Raw genomic sequence first — 18709 nt, 5'->3', positions numbered from 1 at the left:
TACTGATTGTAATTTGGTGAATAAGCAACACAGGATGCATGAAAGCCTTGTGGAACCAATGCACTCAGAAATGCTCCTCATGTGGAGCATCAAAACTGAAATCTCTCTTTTCTGTCTGGCATGGCTTTGCCTCTAGCAAGCATTTCTAAGTAATTACAGCTATTTAAGGGTGTAAAGATCCCTTTCATTCCTAATTTTGACATTAGGTTTCATTTCACTGAAATTACTCTGTGGAAGGTATCTGAGCAGCCTACTTTGGAGTACTTCTTTGATGTCCTCTAGGCAGAACTGCCAAATAAACATTGTTCCTGAATGAATCAGTCCCCATTTATATATTTGGAACATTTTTAGACATCACCAGGAGAAGAATGTGTACACAGCCACAAGAGAGTGTTTGTACAACCATTCTGTCAAAGCAGAGCAAGAGTATCTTCTGCCCATTTTGTGGCAGTACTTTCTTTCAAAAGCATTGAGCCCTGGAATGAATGAACCTTGCCTTCTTATAAATTTGTGTCATTCATGGTTGCCTTTCAAGTGGAACACAGTGTGAAGTCTGATTTTAAGATCTTGCCTGTAGCTGGGCTGTAAACAAAAAACTTTCTGAATTCCCTAGTGTCTGATAAAGAGTGGACTCATACTGCAGTTTCTCCTGTACTGATTCCTCCTCTCTGGTCTACATGCCAATCCCAGACTTTGATCTTCAGTGATGAGCATCAAAAGGAGAGTAACAAAGTTCAGCGGAAGGGATTTTAATGTGGAGGACTGAAGTGACAAGACACACAACAAGTGCATATGCTGGGTGGTAGCATTTATGAACCTTTAAAGCTGGGTCAGAGCTCCTAGAGTCCACTTCTGATCCAAGCAGAGAAAAAGGGACAAAATTTAATCAGGTGACAATATTTAAAGCTATTTAATTTTCTTAAGTGTTTTGATTCATGAGGACAGAATCACTGTCCTCTTTCATCACTGTCTCTATCCTTTCTCCTGTAACCAGGAGTCTTCCACAGTTTCTTAGCCTGCACCATTTTTCAGACTGTTCGCTCAAAGTTACAGAGGCATTCGTTTATATACTCTCAATGTAGATAAAAGTATATTGCTTTCCTAAAATCAGGATATTGGATTTTTTTTTTTTCCAGGAAGCTAGAAAATATTTTACCAGAGTTTCCATCACTCCAGGACATCTCTATTTTTGCTTAGCTGTGTCGGTAGCATACACTTTCCATTATTTTTGTATTCCTTAGTCAAGACGATAGTGATAAAACCATTTTGTACAGGGGTAATTATAGCTGATTATTTCCTATCCTTAAAACAGAGATACAGAGTTTTAATTGTTTAAAAACAATTTCTTGTTTTGCTCTGCATACCTTTTCACTAAATTAGAATTCAAGTCATGCTAGTTCTGGGACTTTTTTTTGCAGTTCTACATATTTTCTAAGTGTCCTTCCTGTCATAATGAAGGGTTCTTCAAAGTCTTGTGAAGTTCTGTGGTTTCAACATAGTGGGAACTGAGAAAATGATGTGGGGAAATTAGGAAAAAGAATTTGTTCTAGCATTTTTTCCCTTCCTTGGGCACCTGTAGTGGGAGAAGAGTTTAAACCCATTTTTGCAGGTCCTCTTGAGCACTGGTATGGAAGGACTCTGAAAACAAGTGTGTTTCCTTTGAGAGGAACTTTCTCTTCTGTAAGCTGAGAAGAGAAGGGAGCCAGAGAGGCTGGGAAGAAAGAGGTCTGTTTCTAGAGGTCAATGTGAACTGTGAAAGGGTTTTGCTCCTAATTCACAAGACCATCCTGGACCCTGAGACTTGCCAGACTTCTTACATTAAACGAGGGAAAGATTTGCTTTGATTGAACTGTGTATCTGGTGTATTCTACAGAGACCTCCCCCACTGTGGTTCCTTTGCCCTCCAAAACCAGGACCTTTCTGGGGGCAGTCTGCCAGGGCTCCTATTGCTGCAGTTACTGTGAATGGTGTGCACACAGCATGTCTCTTCCTATGTACCCACCCTTGCCTGATTATCTAGCCTTTATTTACAGCACCTGGATAAATAAGTGGGTTTTTAAATTATCTTCTCAATGGTTAGCTTTGGTGATATTGATTCATGAAAAAGGAAGATTTTGACTGACCAAGGGGCAAAAATACACTGGATAATACTGCACATCTAAGTGGCCCAAGACCTAATCAACTTTTAGAGAGCAGTAAAAATCTCCACAAAATCAGCAAATGAAAAACATGTTTTTCATTTTCCAACAACAGGGACTTCAAATGTCCTCCATTTTTTCAGTGAAAAAAGCACCTATTTGCTCCTGGCTTTTAAAAAGAGAATATTATTTTCTATGCATTTTGCCAACAGCTGATGAATATTTCTGCAGATGGACTTTCAAAGAAAAACATGTTTTTCTGTCTCTACCAGCTTTTTACTTCCTTGCTTTACACAATTGCAGGAGAGAGAGTGAGCAGTGAGGAAGGTGGGGGTAGTTGTGGCTATTACTCTAAGTCTTTTTTTCCCACAACCAGTTTTGTTAACAGATATACGACATGGCAAAACATCTTTTTCTTCATCAAGAAAGTAAATTTTATTTTGCTGCTGACTTAAAAAAAGAAATTATATATATATGAATATATATATGAATATATATTCATATATATATGAATATATATGAATATATATGAATATATATGAATATATATATATATTCTTGCCCCCCCTGCCTGCTCCAAAAGTCAAACTGATTTCTTGCATTTAAATTGTAAGTAACATTTTGAGACCTGCTGGCACTTTTCAGATTGACAGTGGAACAAGTGCTTGTGAGAGCTTGTGAGTTTGAAGAATAAGTGACAAAAAATATTCAGAATGATTGTAGCTGCTAGGTGTCTGTTGTATGTGTGAAAACACAATGTTCTTACACGTACTGGTAGGTCTGTGCAAATCCACAATCTGATTCTGAATTCAAAATTTTGACCTGAAGTTTTCAGCATGGTAAAAGCTGAAAAGCTGTGTAGTATTGGCTCACTTACATTGCAGTTATTGTAGATTACAATTGTAACAGAATGTCTTATAACAAACACCATGGTTCTTATTAAATACGTACAACATCAAGGTGAGCTTTTTATTAATATATATGACTATATATATGACATAGATATACCAAAAGCAACTATAATTAGACATGCTGATTCTATCAGTGTAAGACCTTATTGGGTCTTAAGTACTGCTTATGACCACACATTCTAGAAAACCAGTATGTCAATGTACAAGCATACCTTACTGAGTGTGTATGAAATTTTCAGATGCAGTTAGTGAGCCTGAATGCTTCAATTTTGTTCCATTCTGAGCTGCAGAAATGCTGCTTGTAGTGGCAGCTGTAGGTGCTGTGGATGTTAAAGGACTAAAAATCTTTAATTTGCCTTGCAAAAAATTAAGAATCTGCATTTTAGAGGCCACTTAAAAAGTCTCTTTATGGGTTTTTTCTGCTTTTAAATTCTTACTTGAAGTTACACATTATATCTAATTAAAATACTTCAGCTTCTTGGTGGAGTGATATGAGTGAAAAGAAAATGACATAACTCTAGTCAAAGCTATTGTTTTACATTTCCCTGGAAAGCCATATGACCACATGGGATCTTGTGCAGATAAAATATGGCTATTTTGCATTTGAACAAAGGTGAAAGTGAAATAAAATCTGGGGGCTTAACAAACCTGTTGATAGTGTAGTAGGTGTTCGTGAAATAAAAATATTTGGTCTGGCTTGACAGTTTGTCAACAGCACTTTCAATCTGTATTAAACATTGAGTACTGTCTTAAATATTGTTCCCTGTAGGGGACGTAACTGTCATCTGTCTTCTTCAGGTCATTGCTTGTGCCAAAAATGACAAAATTTAAGTGTTGTTGGTGACATCATGCTGGCCAGTGTGTGCTATACAGAGGGAAAGCCTTCTTTTAATAGGGTGTTGGAAGAATCAAAATTTTCATGGGGACTGTTAACCTGGGAGCTGCTGTGAGTTGCTTCCTGTCTAGCTCCACATTGCAAAATGTGTTTCTTCCAGCTGCCAGGGGAATCTCTTGGGGTGCTACATAGCTGTGCATGGTGCCATTGAATGGAATTAGGCAGTTTGTAAGACACAGGAGAGGAATGCCTAGATGGGACAGCTAGCTCGTGACCATCACACATATTGTACTTTTGCCAAGGATCTGGCTGAAAGTTTGTTCTGTTGGGAGTATTACTGTGATGGACGGGTAAACAAAGTCTTTGGATTATGCAGTATGTGGCTGAACAGGTCATCTGTTATTTTACCTAACTCAAGACTCTCTGCTATCACTGACGGCTGTCTGAGCGGAGCTCACAGACCTCATTGCTATTTCTTGAGGTGAAGGTCTGCTGCTCATTTTAATACGTCCATTTTCCATGGGAAACATTGCATCTTTTTGCTTATTTTCACTCTGGTTGTCTTCCTCTTACTTGGATGCTTTTGGGAGAGCTGGAGGGGTCTATACCAATTCTGTGGTGCATGACTTGCATTAAATGCAAGACACAAACATTTTGGCAGAGATTTTTCCATCCAAGAAGTCAATAGGGACAGGCAGAGAGGCACACCGTCTTTCCCTGACCGGGTAGGTGCTACTCTCAGACACATGCTACCGAATAAGAACTGCTGGCAAGCACTACAGTTGCCTTTGCACACTTACCTAATTTCGTGCTTCTTTACCTGGGGGAGGGTTCTGGGAAAGAAGTCTCCTCCCTCAAAACTCCAGCACTTCTATATAATCATTTCCTTGGAAAAATTAGCTTCCCATTTTCAGCCCCTCTCCAGAAGAGCTTCCAGATTCCCCTGTGGAGCTCTGACTTTGACTTTGGCAGGCTCAGGAGACCGCGGCAGTATTGCTTTACCCTGGCTACAGAGGGTCCTGGGCCTCGCACACACCCTGGCAGTTGACGCCCTGTGGGCACCTGGCCCTTCAGGATTGTGCCTGGGACCATCAGCCCCGCAGCCCACGCCTGCTCAGCAGCTGTGGAGCAAAGAGGGGCGCAGCTGTTTCTGAGGCAGTCTGACAGGGCAAGCCTTCGGTTTGGTACAGCCAAAAGAGACACTGCCTGTGGTACATTGCTTGAATGTACGAATACAGCTGCTGTTTATTGCCTTGTTTTTCAGGGAAAGCCTTCAGTACATTCAGAGACTCAGGGAATTTCCACTATTTTTCTCAGTGCTCCCCCCACCCCCTTGGCCTTCAGACACACACATTGTGTTGTTTTGACGTAATTTCAAGCAAATATTTTGCCACCGAGAGGCAGTGCAGGGTCACAGAGGTCCTCCAGGCTTGGACTTCAGGCTTTCAGCTCTCCCCAGTAAACAATAGCTCTATAACTCATTAAAACTCCCTTTTGATTACTTTTTCCTGTTTCTGATTGTTTTGGAGCAGCAGGGGTGGATTCCACACTCAACAAACTTCTTTTTCCTGCTGCTAAATTTAAATGTCTCTGAACTGAAAGGATTTGCTAATCTCTTTGGCAATAACTCCATCAAATATAAACTATAACTTAAAACAAAATTTAGACTATTTCTGAATGCTACAAGGGAATTGTGACTTGGTTTTGCAGAATAATTTTCATGTCTAGAATTTTTATTTAACTGTCCCTTTTTTTCTTTTGTTTCAGACAGAGAAGTTACCCAGACCCTAGTACCTTTTCTGTTGGTTACTGTACCCTCTTCATTTTCAGATTTAGTAATAGTCATGTTTTCCCATTATGGCCAAGCTGGTAATCTTGCTTATCTCCTATTTTCTTCAAATTCATTCATTATCTTCTGCTTCACATCATTGATTCAACACTCCTTTTTCTGTCTCTATTCTCTGAATGATTTTTCACTGCATGGTTTTCTCCTACTTGCAAGTCACCTGATTGACATGATCTACCTATAAAACTCCCTCGCTCAGCTGACTTCCCTGACAATTTGCATATTCCATCTTTTATTTATAGCAGGGGTAACTCCCGAATTGTTTTCAGCAAACTCTAGTTTCCTTGTAGGCCAGATATAGATTAATAAATCAATAATTTTCTTTGATGGACAGCAAAGAGAATTTAGGAAAGTGAACTGCAAAAAATTCAATTCTAGGGAAAAATATGTGCAAATTTTTCCATCCACATCCTTTTATCACATACACTGCCCACACATACATAGACACTAATCTGCTCAATCTGTACTAATCCAGCATGAAACCCGCTTTTCAGATGTAGTGCAAAAAATGATAAAATAATCAATTAAAATGTAATCTGTATAGCACAGGTCCCTATGTGGATTTAATTAGCAAGACAATAATTTACTTCTGTCACTTTTAAACCCACAACTGGGATCTCTGGGAGAAAAAAGTATGAACATATATAAAGATGCAGTGTGTCCTGACAACCTTCTTGGAAATTTGCTGTTATTATTTGTTATGCATGCCAAGGAAAAATATATTTTTTTCCTGCCCAAAGAGCAGACATCTTAAACAAAAGCAAAACAGACTGCAAAAGCAGATAAATACTGTTGGGCATCCCATCCCTCACTTCGTGACTGCCCCTCGCTTCCCCTCATCCTCCTCCCCACCCTGCTAGTTTGTTCTCTGTTTTTTGTTTGTTTGTTTTACTTCTGTTGCCACTGGCTCAGTTTTAAGCACCCTCTGAGCAGAACAACTGTAAAATGACACAGTGTAGTAGATCCTAGAGTGGACTCTGTGCCCAGAAGGCAGAATGACAAAAAGACACTTCCTCGAAAGAATTATGCAGCTTTTTCTTTTAACAGCCTAGCTACTAAAGTTGTCCTTTGCAGGATAAGCCAGGGACGGAGACAGAACTGTTCTGTCTGTAGCAAGTGCTGCGTAGTCTTGCAAGGTTTGCTACCACAGTAATGAAACCATGTTCTTTGCCTCAGAAAAGACACGTGCCTCCACTGTAAAGCGGACAATTTTGCCATTGCTTTTTCTTCAAGGATGAAAGGGAACACCTTTCTGCACAGTCTGGAGGTGACAGTGCTTCAAGGTGATAACTAGTGGGTTTTAAATCTGAATGGAAACTTAAAAGTCACCTTAATAGCACACTGGACTTGTTCCCGCCACATGAACAAGCATGTTTTGCTTGTGGTGGTCTTCAGAGAGATGCATTTTATATATCTGTCATGCCTTTGGCATGACAAGTGATACACTACTGCAGAGTGTGAGATAGAGCTGAATCTATCTGAATTTCATCTTATTCCTAACTGCTTCATAAAGTATCTCAAGATGTGTAAACAGTAAAGCAATAATAACACATCACAATGCACTCATCACAGACCATGAAGAATAATAGCCTATGAGTCAAGCAATATGCCCTCTCTAAATGACATGATGCTTCTTGCAGACAGGAATATTAATCACTCCAGGAACTGACAGGATCTGATGAGAGAGACTGTTATTAATATTATCTCCCTTGGAAACATTTGCAATGGTAATAGTAATTTTAATAATGCTGGAACAAAATTAGCTGGGTTGGCTAGCTTTGTAGCAAATGGGAACACTGAGGAAGGCAATACATAAATAGAGAGACTAATTCATGAAGGAGTTGCACCAGATTTCTCTCTTGACAGCTCAGACATGATAAGGAGAGGGGGAGGGAACTTTTGGTTTTAAAGGTTGCATTTGCTTCATCAATTGTCAAAATCTTGTTAGAAGTCTAATTCAGTTATGATGTTTTTGTTGCTGTCCAGAGACTGAATGTATGTATTAGAGCGGCCTTATATACAATTTTTGCCACAAGCAATTTACTATGATTATATTATTTCGATCTGGCTGGTTCCCAAGGAGCCTCTGAAACCAAATCGTATCAGAGGAAGATGAATATTAACAATTCTATCTCTCTCGGGAGAGCTAACAAAAGAATGGAGATCTCACATTTAGGTTCAACACAAAGAACTTTGAAATGGCCATGGAATTATTGACATCAGTTCTCAAGATTCCTAGTTCAGTTATTTACTGCTTGGCTTTTCTGCACCTGTGCCAAAAGCCAGCAAGTTTACAGTGGAAATAATGAATTTGTAAGCTAAATAATGAGTAACGTGTCAGAAGGAGAACTGTCATAAGGGTTTAGTAGGAAAACAAAGTGCCAAGAGGACTGCATTTGATTTCTTCCTTTGTTACATTCTGCTTTACACGAATATGCCATCTGCCTTAGAGTATTATATACCAATTAAAAAAGAAATAACAGATAAATTTGGAGCAGTGCTTTAGGCAGATGGCAAATTGCCCAATCATTTTTTAAAAAAATATTAAACCAAATAACTCTATGACTTAAGACTTATCTCTGAGCATCCAGTATGATACATTCAAGCTGTGTTGATAGCTGTGACTGGCAGTGAATCCACCAATGTGGCATTACATTCCCAATTGGAAAACTATAATAAGGCATTTGGCTTTAAAAACTTCTCAGGTAAAAGGAGGAAAAATAAATTAAATTGTAGAAATTGAGACATTTCCAAACCTTTCTTTCTGGACCAATTCTCTTTAATAGTGGTATCAACTAAAGAGAAAATTTAGGCTCCTCCCAATGTATTTACAAGATGCACAGAAAATAGTTACCTATATATGAATTATCTTATCCCTGGAAAAGGTGTGGTAAGAACTTATTGAGTTGCTCATGTAGGCAAGATGCTGATAAGAAATTCTGAAAAAAACCCTCTCCATTCTAGAGCTTAATAATTTAAAATGGGGAAAAATACTACAGTTCCAGCCCCTGCATATTGCTGCCTGAGATAGATATCAATCTCCATTCAAGATTTTAATAGACTGGGATGAGACTTTATTGTTACTATGGCCTAATATCTCAGTTCTCTATTTATAAGAACAGCTACTTAGGACACTTCGGTTAAAGGAATTTCTGTTGGAAAAGGCCAGTTTGCCTGAAATACTTTGAGGAGGGAGAGGGCCAAATGACAGAAATTATTAATTTGCGCCTTTTCCACAAAACAAATCTCTTTTAAAATGAAAGATGTGACAAGAGTGGCTTTGCAATGCCTGCTATCAGTCTCTCTCCTGAGCATGAGAAATATCACATCAGTTTAAACAAGCAACAGTGACTATTCATTATTTCCTGCTGTCTACTTGGCATGGAGCTGATAGTAGAGCTAGAAAATTCCCCTTTGCTTTGCTTAGGTTTTTCCCAGTCCCAGAGTTAGATCCTCATCCCAGATGGATCCTCATCTAACTCTGCCAGTTCAGTCAAAGATTCTCAGAATAACTGACAATTATGTCTCCAATAACTGGTTGCCTAATGTGCTGACTAAATTCTGAAACCAAGGTTAGTGACCACAGAGCGATCATATGGATAAACTATGCAATGAACTATGCCTGTTTTGGATAAACAAGTTTCTGCTCAATCAATGCCTCCAGGTTCAGCACAGCATGTGCATGTGACAAAAATTATGCACAATGTTATTTTCAGCTTGTGTTCTCCTTCTCTACCAGCATTATCAATAAGCTTGAAATAAAATGTGGGTTCAACCATTTAATGTGGTAAAATGAGGTGACATAGCAGACATGAGAAACTGACATATTTTCACTTGGAAATAGCACTTTCAGCCTCTCCATTGCCATAGAAGCTACATCATAAAACTGCAACAAAAGCCTTTCCAAAGCCATAGCAGATATTTCACTCACTACTACTGCCTTGCCACCTGTTTTAGAAAGATCAAAGAAAGGACCCTTCACATGTAGGAGCCTTGACATAAGTAGGTCAGTCAAAGAAGGAAAACCTCTGCCAAAACCAGGAAGGCACTAAATAAAAACAACCATGTGAGATGCCTGTTACTCTCAAAGGGATAGTCCCTGTTTGGAGAGAAAGAAACTTTCAGGAGCAAACACCTAACATTCCTACTCCTTCACAGAAATATTGTGAGTTCTGGAACTCCCATCCAGCAACACCTCAGTAGCATTGGTGGTCGCTTCATGTCAAAAGAGTCACAGCAAATTTTCTTGCACTTAAGAGCTATTGAAGGAGCAGACAATACTGGGAGTATATTGCCTATAGATCCTCACCCTCCTTCATTGTGTTCTGGTTCATGTGACCTTATAGTGGCCCCTTGTATCTTTTTGCTCTTGGGTGGGGGGAAAGTCTCTGTGAGGAGAGAGGGTCTGAGCAGCACAATGCACGGGATTGCATTTGTCTCTGTGTTTCTACCCAGAGGGGCTTCAAAGTAACTTACGCTAGGAAGGTGAGATATATATATAATGTCCCTGTGGCTATGTGAGGGTTTCTGTACACTAGATCAGTGTTTAAACACATCACCATTTCCTGTCTATGAGTGACACAGGAAAATTGCTTTAATTTTTGTATTTTTTCTCAGATGTAGAGAAACAATTTTAAAGAAGGGACAGGAAAGTAGACAACCCAGCATAAAAAGAAGAGGACCTTTTCTGTGTTGATTGCTCCTAGAGTATTTTTTGTCATAACTGCTACATATAATTGTCTTCTAGGGAGTTTCTCTCTTTTAAATGGCAAAGGAGGTTTGGTATGCTTTTTCACTCACTTGCAGCCAGTCTCTGTTGTAGTTTGGCAGTATTCTAAGATCTTTTGTAAAAGATCTGATTCTGAGCCGAAGTTAAATTTTGTGCTCCGAACCAGTGCCCACGAAAATATGTTCTCTTCACTTTCTGCTCCGTCAGGTTCACTTACAATCTTCTGGGAAGAATCAAGAAAATCAGTAAATTCTTTTGGGGCAGAGAACTATTTAAGCAGTGTTGAGAACTGTCAGCTGCTAGAGGCTTACTGAGGAATGTGCCCAGGTGGCATGTGTCATAAAATTTTTGATGCCAGAAGAATTTGCACACCTCCTCTCACCTGGTAGGAAATAGCTAATATGCAGGAGGGTGACTGCGAGAAGTGACATGCTTCATATCAGAGAGGCTGCTTGGAGCCCCTGCTTGTCCCAACAAGTCCATACTGAATCTCCAAAATTATGCCTGGATGAGCAGAGGATCAACAAGTGCTCTTGACTTGTACTGATGTCTTAAAAGTACGTGTGGTATTTTCCTGGCAAGGAGAATGTGGAAAGGCTGCAGGCAGCATGATGCTAGTTAGGAAGAGTATATGCTCTGAAATTCAGATCTGTCTCAGAAACAGATTGTCTAGTTTTGATACTCCAGACCAAGCATACACTGGGAACAGGTAGTAAAAAGAGAGAAACAGGAATTAGGCACAGACCTACAGCAATTTTATTTTTGTGGTCTAATCTTAAGGGGCTCTCAGTTCCTGTGCTCCTACTGGAGCCATCCACTTCTTTAAAACCCTCTTCTTATTCCCCAGCCTTCAATTCCTGTGAGTTGTGGTGATGAGGAGAATGGCTTTGCCTTGCCCTGCAAGAAAGAATAGAACTGCTTCAGCACCCTCTAGCCTCTGCCATCTCCAAAACGTACTTTTTCATCATTGGACTTCAGCTACAGCTGTCAACTAAAGAAAATTAAAAGCATTAGATATGAGAAATACCTCCACCAGGCTGGCTCAAACAATGACAGAACAATCTTTAAATGTTCAGGCATAGCCCACCGTGTCTCTGCCCACTGCAGCACCAGCCAGGGCCAGGAATTCCTGATAACTTTTTACTGAATGCATTAAGATATTTTTTCTGCATAAATAAGAGTAGGTCTGTGACGTCAAGAGCTTGTCTTTACTTTGCAGTAACTTATTATCCTATTATCACTGTTTGCAAACATCTGTGCTCAGCACTTCCTTCCTTGTAGCACTGAAATACTAAATGTTCAGAAAGCCTAACCATCAGCCATAAAAATCAGTAAACTGCTGTATGCACTAATGTGGAATCAAAACCATTATTTGGGTGATTTATTTTAGGCACATATGTGACAAAGGAGCCTATAAAAATTACAGGCTGCTTATTTTCCTTTTTCCTCTGCTGCTGCAACACTTGCAGCGATTAGTTGGCATTTTAAAACGTGTTTGGGTGTAGGGGAGGGTTTTGGTTGTGGTTTTTTGTTCTTTGGGTTTTTTTTGACTCACAGACAAACATAGGTAACCCATCAAAACTGAAAGCGGAAAAGCGATGTATTTTTTACAGCTGGAATCTTGGCTTGGATTAAACGTCTTCCTTTTCCTGTTTTGTCCAGGGCTCCCAAATCTGTATTTTCTCAGTATCTGGCGCTCTCAGTGCTACACATTCTTCCTAGCTGGAGATCGGGAGCAGCAGCGAGGAAGGCCGGGAACAGAGAACCGAGCACTCTTTTGTGCGCCCGTGTCCAGCGGTAACCCTTTACGGCCACCCCAGACCTGCTCTCTTCCAACCGGCGGGCGCACGCTGCTGACTCTCGGGAGACCAAAGCGGCGGCGCCTTCCTCCCGGCCGGGCAGCACCCACCCGACGCCGAGCGCGGCCAGGGCCGACGGGACACGGGCGCGGCTCAGCCGTGAGCACGGGGCGGGCGTGGGGCGGGCGTGGGGCGGGCGGCGGAGCCCTCCCGTGTGCCGCGGCACTTCCGTCCGAGCCGTATCCGCTTCCGCCCCGCGCTACCTTTCTTCTCTGAGCTGCGGACAGCTCGCTTGGGCCCCGACCAAGTAAGCGCATCCCCGCGGACGGCCACGGGCCTCTGGATGTTTCCTGGCCGCCGTGCCCGCGTCCCCCCTGGAGCAGAGGAGGGGGCGAGGAGGGCCCTGGCACTGCGCCGGGCGAGGGCTGCTCGGCGCCCCGTCCCCCGCCAGGGTCTGCCCCGGCCGCTCGCCCGCCTCGTGGCCGTGCCTGCGCTCGCTGGCGAGCCGTGGGGCTGGAGCAGGGTCGTGGCCGGCGGGCGGAGCGCCTGCCCCGGGCGGCCGTGGGCGCGTGGTCCGGCCGGCGCTGCCGGGGCTGCTCGCCCGCTGCCACCCCGGCGGCGGCTCCTCCCGAGCGAGGGGCCGGCCTTGGCCGCGGGTGACGCGCGCAGTGCCGTGGGCTGTGTTTACTGAACGGTGTCTGAGCGGGGTTCAGAGCTCTGCTGCCACGAGATGCTTTCTGCCACCTCATTCCCCCCCCCCCCCTTAAATTCTGTCAGCAAACTAATGCAACCAAGCTTCCATCTCTCACATGAGAGAGCCTGGGGACCTTAGTAAAGAGTTCAAATAGATGATATAAACTGCTCTAAATTAAAAAAAAAAAGTCTCTGCTTATCATCGAGTGCATAGTTTTGGAATAGGGTTAATACTCCCCACTGAAAGAAATTAAGCAGCTGTAGGTGTAAAAAAAATCTATCAAAGGAAATTCACTGTGGGTATGGATCACTGGCTAGCATAATGATAGACCAAGAGATTGAAAAGCAGGAGATTTCATAAGTGGAGTAATTCAAGCCTTCAAGAGCTGCTTCTATTTTGCCCCCCACAGCACTCAGGAGAAGTAAAAAAAGGAATGAAGCAGACTATTACAATTAAGTTAAAGAAAATTATAGGGCAGTATCCTGAGTAATGGTCTGAAAAATAACCACTGATGTTAGCAGCTTTATGAATAGTAATATTATGTAACAATAACTACAACCTCCTTTGCCATTAAAAGTAATATGAATAGTAGCAATAACTCATGCACCAGTTTACATCTGTGGCATGTTTTGTTTGGACTGCCCATGCCCCACATGGACGTGACACCCTAAGGATCCTGAATCGGTGGCAATGGGAAAGACGTTATAAGATAAGAAAAAAGTAGCCTCTAGTGGAAGGAGCAGTAAAAGAAGCAAGAAACAAAAATTGGGTAAATGAGACTAAATATATATATGGTGACGCTGAGGCCAAGTGACAGGTTTGAAGCCAGGGAAAAAGAAACATGCGTTAGAACATATCCTAGAAATGGAAGGTATGAGTTCAATATCATGCGAGTGGGATGAGGGCAGTGGTACATGTGAATGACAGCTCCACATTTTTCAGTTTCCCACTTCCAGGGATGAAAACTTGTGGATTTAGTTGTGGATTGGCTGAGAAGGACAATCACTGCACAATCAGTTTGAGAAGGTGGATATATAGGCTGACTTTCCCTCCAGCTCACAGCAAGCCCCCCAAAAATTCCCTCTCTAAAAATCAAAGGAGGAAGCTGTAGTTTGACCTGGTCAATTACTTTGGCCCTGATACCAGGTGTTAGAGCAGAGCTGTGCATTCATTGCTGGATTTTTTTTCATTTATATTCTGTGTCACATATTAATGTTTTTAGCAGCTGTGGCAGATTGTAATTGTTCTGTTGTAAAATTACAGACCTCTATAGTATTAATAGTAGCAGCTGAATTAATAATGAGTATAAATTGAAGAACTACGCCTTTGAATGACACTGATTGTTACGTGCCTTTCCCTGACTCAAGTCCTGAGCTGGCAAAAGTGAATTTGTAGTGTCTTAAGTGCTGAAAGGCTGAATGCGGTTCAGTAGGAGACTGTGGTTACTGCCTTGGTCCCTGCACCCCAGCATGTGCCTCTGGAGGATGAATGATCATGATCAACACAACTGCTTGATCTAATCCAGACTCTGAGGAAGGGGTTAAGAAAAGAGGATCGGGGAGCCCGAGAGTTTCAGAACACCATTCCTTTTTAACCTTTCAGCGGTCTATCTGCATGTGTATGACTGAGATGCATTATACAGGTAATCCTTCATACATGGCTCATTCATTCATACCTCTGAAGTTGATGCAGTGCTTGGGAGGTAATACCAGAAAGTCGACTGATACGTCTCATGTTATAAGTGGCATTCCAAAAGCTTCCAGCTTTCGAACAAAATGAAGAGCGTGGGAAACCTGTAACACAGGGCTTCTAATTTCATGTTGGCTTTATATGGTTACAAGGCTTAGGTTTACAATTTTGTGACTGCTTAATACGTGGCAATCGTTATTAGCCTCTCCAGAATACAACTGATGACGGAACTACATGTATTTGGAAATGCACATTTCAAAAGCCATAAGACGGGTCTTGTTAATTTAATTTTGATCTTATTGCTTTCTTTGCTTCCTCATACAGCGTCTGTCAGCTGCCAAGTAAAGAAGGTAAAGAAGCCTGTCCACACAAAAGACTTATTAGCCAGTAAAGGTAAGAATACATTAGATGCCTGGTACATCGTGGGTATTTGTTTGGAGTTTTTGAAGTTTTAAATGCAAATCTCTACTTCTACATTCCAAATCTGGTACTTCCTACTTACCTAATTTCTTTCTGTACTGTAGAAGACCCTGTGCAGCTGCAGGTCTGTCTAATCCCTTATTAGCAAGAATACTACAGTTAACAAGTAGAAGATGTCTCTTTAATATAGAATTTCAGATTTATGTCCTACATTGTCATCTGGCTTTGGCATTACTTCTTACTATGAATGTTAGCACTATGACTGTGCAGTTGCTGAATGCCAGTTTTTATAGGTCAGAGCAGCTGTATTGGACCTTTCTTGAATATGCATGCTATTCTTGCAACATGCCTCTGTGAATGTGAAATATGCAAAATTCTGGAATATGTGCACTTAAATAGGCAGTAAATCTAGAACCCGTGGATGGCTGAATTCTAAATTACTTGTAACCTCACATTTGTGTTCAGTGTATGCTTTTCTTTCATTGTAGGGATGCTGTCTGGAGCAGAGATGAGGTCAGGAAAGCCAAGACAAAGTATGTTGAACAGAAAAGGAAAGAAAATGAACACATCACACTCCCCATGCTCTCCTGATAAGGAAGACAAGAAAACTAGAGGCAACTGTCATGGAGAAGGCTGAGATACTCTGCAATTTTTTCATCTCAGTTTTCCATGGTAATCTCTCTTCCTATTTCTCTCAAGTCCCTGCCCCTCAAGACAGGGACTGGGGGAATACTGGAGGAATGGTAATAGCCATTGAAAATGAAGATCAAATCTGGGACCATGCAGGAACCTGAACATACAATGTCCCGGGAGGCAGCAGCAGCAGTGTCGTAGGGAAGGGATGAGCCAACTGCTGCCGCCGGCCCTAGTGCAGGAACAGAGCGGAGCACGAGCACGAGCCGCAGCAGTGTCCCTGGCCACACTGCCCCCGTGCCGTGGGGTGGCCGTCAGCCCATGACAGCAAAGCTGAGGAGGAACTTCAGGCTTTCGGGGGGGTGCCGCCCTTTCTTGTTGCAGCAGAGCCCCTTTTTGGGGGTGTGTACAAGTGGAAATGCTTTAATGAAGCAACATGCTGCTGTCCAGGGACTTGTTTTGTGCCTTCTTTGGGGTGAGGAAAAAAGGCTGGGGGATGGGGTGGAGGCTCAGGGGCTCAGATCTCTTTTGGGGCACCCCAACATCTCTGGGTGGAGGAGCAGGTGAGTGGGGAATTAAGGGAGGGGTCATGCTGGGTGCCCTCGCCCAGAAGGACCCAAAGCTGCCAGAAGATTCACAGGGAGGGGTGGGTGTAGAATACCACAACCTGTCAAGTTTTTTACATATATTGACAATTTTTTTTATAAACTCATTTTAAAATAAACCCTCTCTATTTACTACATTATGTACAGGAATATAAGAAATTTGGATAGGACGTGTAGTTTTTGAAAATAATGCCATAATGTTTTTATATAGGAATGAAACAATCAAGTGCCTGAAACCATAAGAAAAGCTGCTGGCGCTGAAGAGAGTAGGGCTCTCCGGCAACTTTTGCGTCCATTCTCTGCCTGTCCCTAAAGCGCGCCGCAGCCCCAGGCTGAGCTCGGCAGCAGGGCTGCCGCCTTGTGGACAGAGAGCGCTACTGCAGCCCCCCGAGCCAGCGCCCTGCCCCTCGCGGCTGGGGGGCAGGGAACAGGGGTGATGACTGCTCTCGGCAAAGGCTCTTTATTATTCCTCTGTCAGATTTCCCTCAGCGCTGTCCAGGAAAGGCGAGGATCAGGAATTCTGTAAGCAGGGCCTGTGTGACCATTGGCTTACTGTGTGTGTGTCAGTGAGCCAAAATCAAGAGCCAAAATCAAAGGTTGGTTTGGTTTTAAGAACTTAAAGTAACTTTAAAACAAAATAAATAACTCTTTCTTCTTTTTTTATTTTAGATGCTGGAAATGCCTCTCTGGATGTGTGCTGAGTTCTTGCTGCTGTGGACTGTGCGGCCCTAATTGCTGCAGGTTCCTGTTCTCACTGGGGAATTGGAAATAATGATTGTTTGGGCCACAGAGATGTTTTCTGAAACCTTTCCCATTTTTCTGCCTTTTAATGGTAGATCTTCTCTTTCTGCCTTTGAATTTTACAGCAATTTTATGATGTCATTCACCCAAATTCCTTGCAGCTCCTGGGGCAGAGAGAAGCTTCCCCTGTGGCCGATATTCAGTGGAATAATGATACTGTGTGTCCCACGTCTTTAATATATTTAACTGCTGTTTATATCTTAGAGTGTAGACTTAGTTGATTCTTTTTCAACAGAAAGTGGCAGGCTGAGCTCACCCAAGTTACTGAACCATAATTTAGATAGTTGAGTTTTTTTTAAAGAAGAAAAAAGCCAGCTTTTTTTCTGTGGGCTTTACTGGTATTGTTCCTTATTTGAGCTACACGTTAAAGTAATGATGTGGGTGCCTTCTAGAAACAGCGTTCAATTATTTTGCACTCTCTCATGAGACCTTCAGGCCCACATTTTTCCATTGCTGAATTAAATACAGGTCCAAGCTGACAGTGTCCTCTGCATCTTTTGTTCATTGATCTGTTTCTGATGTTCATTTCATCTGGATGCAGAGTTGGGCTTTTTGAGCAGATAATGCCCCCAAACCATGAGGCTTGTTTAAACCTTGTACTCTATTTTATGAAGGCATGGGGTCAGTGAGGACTTTGTCTTGTTGCTGTACTAGGGAATGGCATTCAGGAGGTTCCTAAAATATTCACATTGAAGTTGAAATGTTCAAGGGTATCGGTGTGATGGTTCTTGGGGATGAATCTTGCTCCCAGCAGTCTGTAGCGTAGTAGCGCAGGACATGAAAAAGCAGGGTGTGACGCACAGGGCAGGTAGGAACAGCGAGGTGCTTCATGCTGGCAGCTGTGTTTGGTGTTGCTGATGTTTTCAGAGCCAGAGCAGATTCATTTGGTTTTGGTGGACTGAAACAGAATCCAAACCTTAGAAAGTATTTATTTGTCCTTAGGCTGAAAAATATTGTTGTGCAGGACTTGTTCCCTTGCACCTCCGGTTCATTGCAGAAAAGATTTTTTTTGTGAGCAAATGTTGTCATGGCTGGTGCAGTGAAAAGCTGAAGAGTTCCTGGTAATAGGATCATCTTGGTGGGAGCGTGAGTGCCAGCCAAAACCTCTCTGCGCTCCAGTGCCATGCCGCTGCGGGAGGAGAGTGTGAGGTGCAAAGCCCAGAGTGGAGCAGTGGGAAATGGGAGGTGAGGAAGGGTTGAGCTAAGGATGGATTTAAACTGGGCTGGGCGTTAGTGCAGGAAGAGATATTTGTCATCCAGACTGCCAAAATGAAGACCTGTAAAATCCTAGCTCTGCCTTGTGTATAATGTGATTCTACTTCATATTTATGTCATCACAAAAAGCAAGGAAACAATAAATGTCACTGTTTCTGACTATTGCTGTGTGAAGGTTTTTTAAAGGCTGATGAATTTATGTTCTCTTTTTGTACTCCAAGCTTGGCTTTTCCCCTCTTTTTTCAATGTCTGCTGCATTGAGTGTCCCAAGGAGGGCTGGATTCTTCAGCAGGAGTCTTAGGAGTCGGTGCTAATTCTGCTTTTTCTGAAGGTATATGAAAGTGTGCTACCAAAATGGCTATTTTCTCCTCTGAAAAGCTTTCCCTCTGTGACC

General features: G+C 42.2%; 1 long non-coding RNA gene across 1 annotated transcript; it reads left to right on the top strand.

Annotated features, from left to right (window-relative positions):
• Positions 1 to 12447: 12447 nt before the first annotated feature.
• LOC139595702 (uncharacterized) lies at positions 12448 to 18477 on the top strand. The gene is made up of 3 exons (XR_011681098.1): positions 12448 to 12565; positions 14966 to 15034; positions 15550 to 18477. It is a non-coding gene; the product is annotated as an uncharacterized lncRNA (long non-coding RNA).
• The last annotated feature ends 232 nt before the right edge of the window (positions 18478 to 18709 follow it).

This window comes from Agelaius tricolor, unplaced genomic scaffold (genome assembly GCF_023055355.1).
Source record: "Agelaius tricolor isolate 1412-34295 unplaced genomic scaffold, bAgeTri1.0.p SCAF_14, whole genome shotgun sequence".
Taxonomy (NCBI): Eukaryota; Metazoa; Chordata; class Aves; order Passeriformes; family Icteridae; genus Agelaius; species Agelaius tricolor.
Note: the sequence above shows the minus strand (reverse complement) of the source record. Positions and strands in the feature narration are given on the sequence as shown.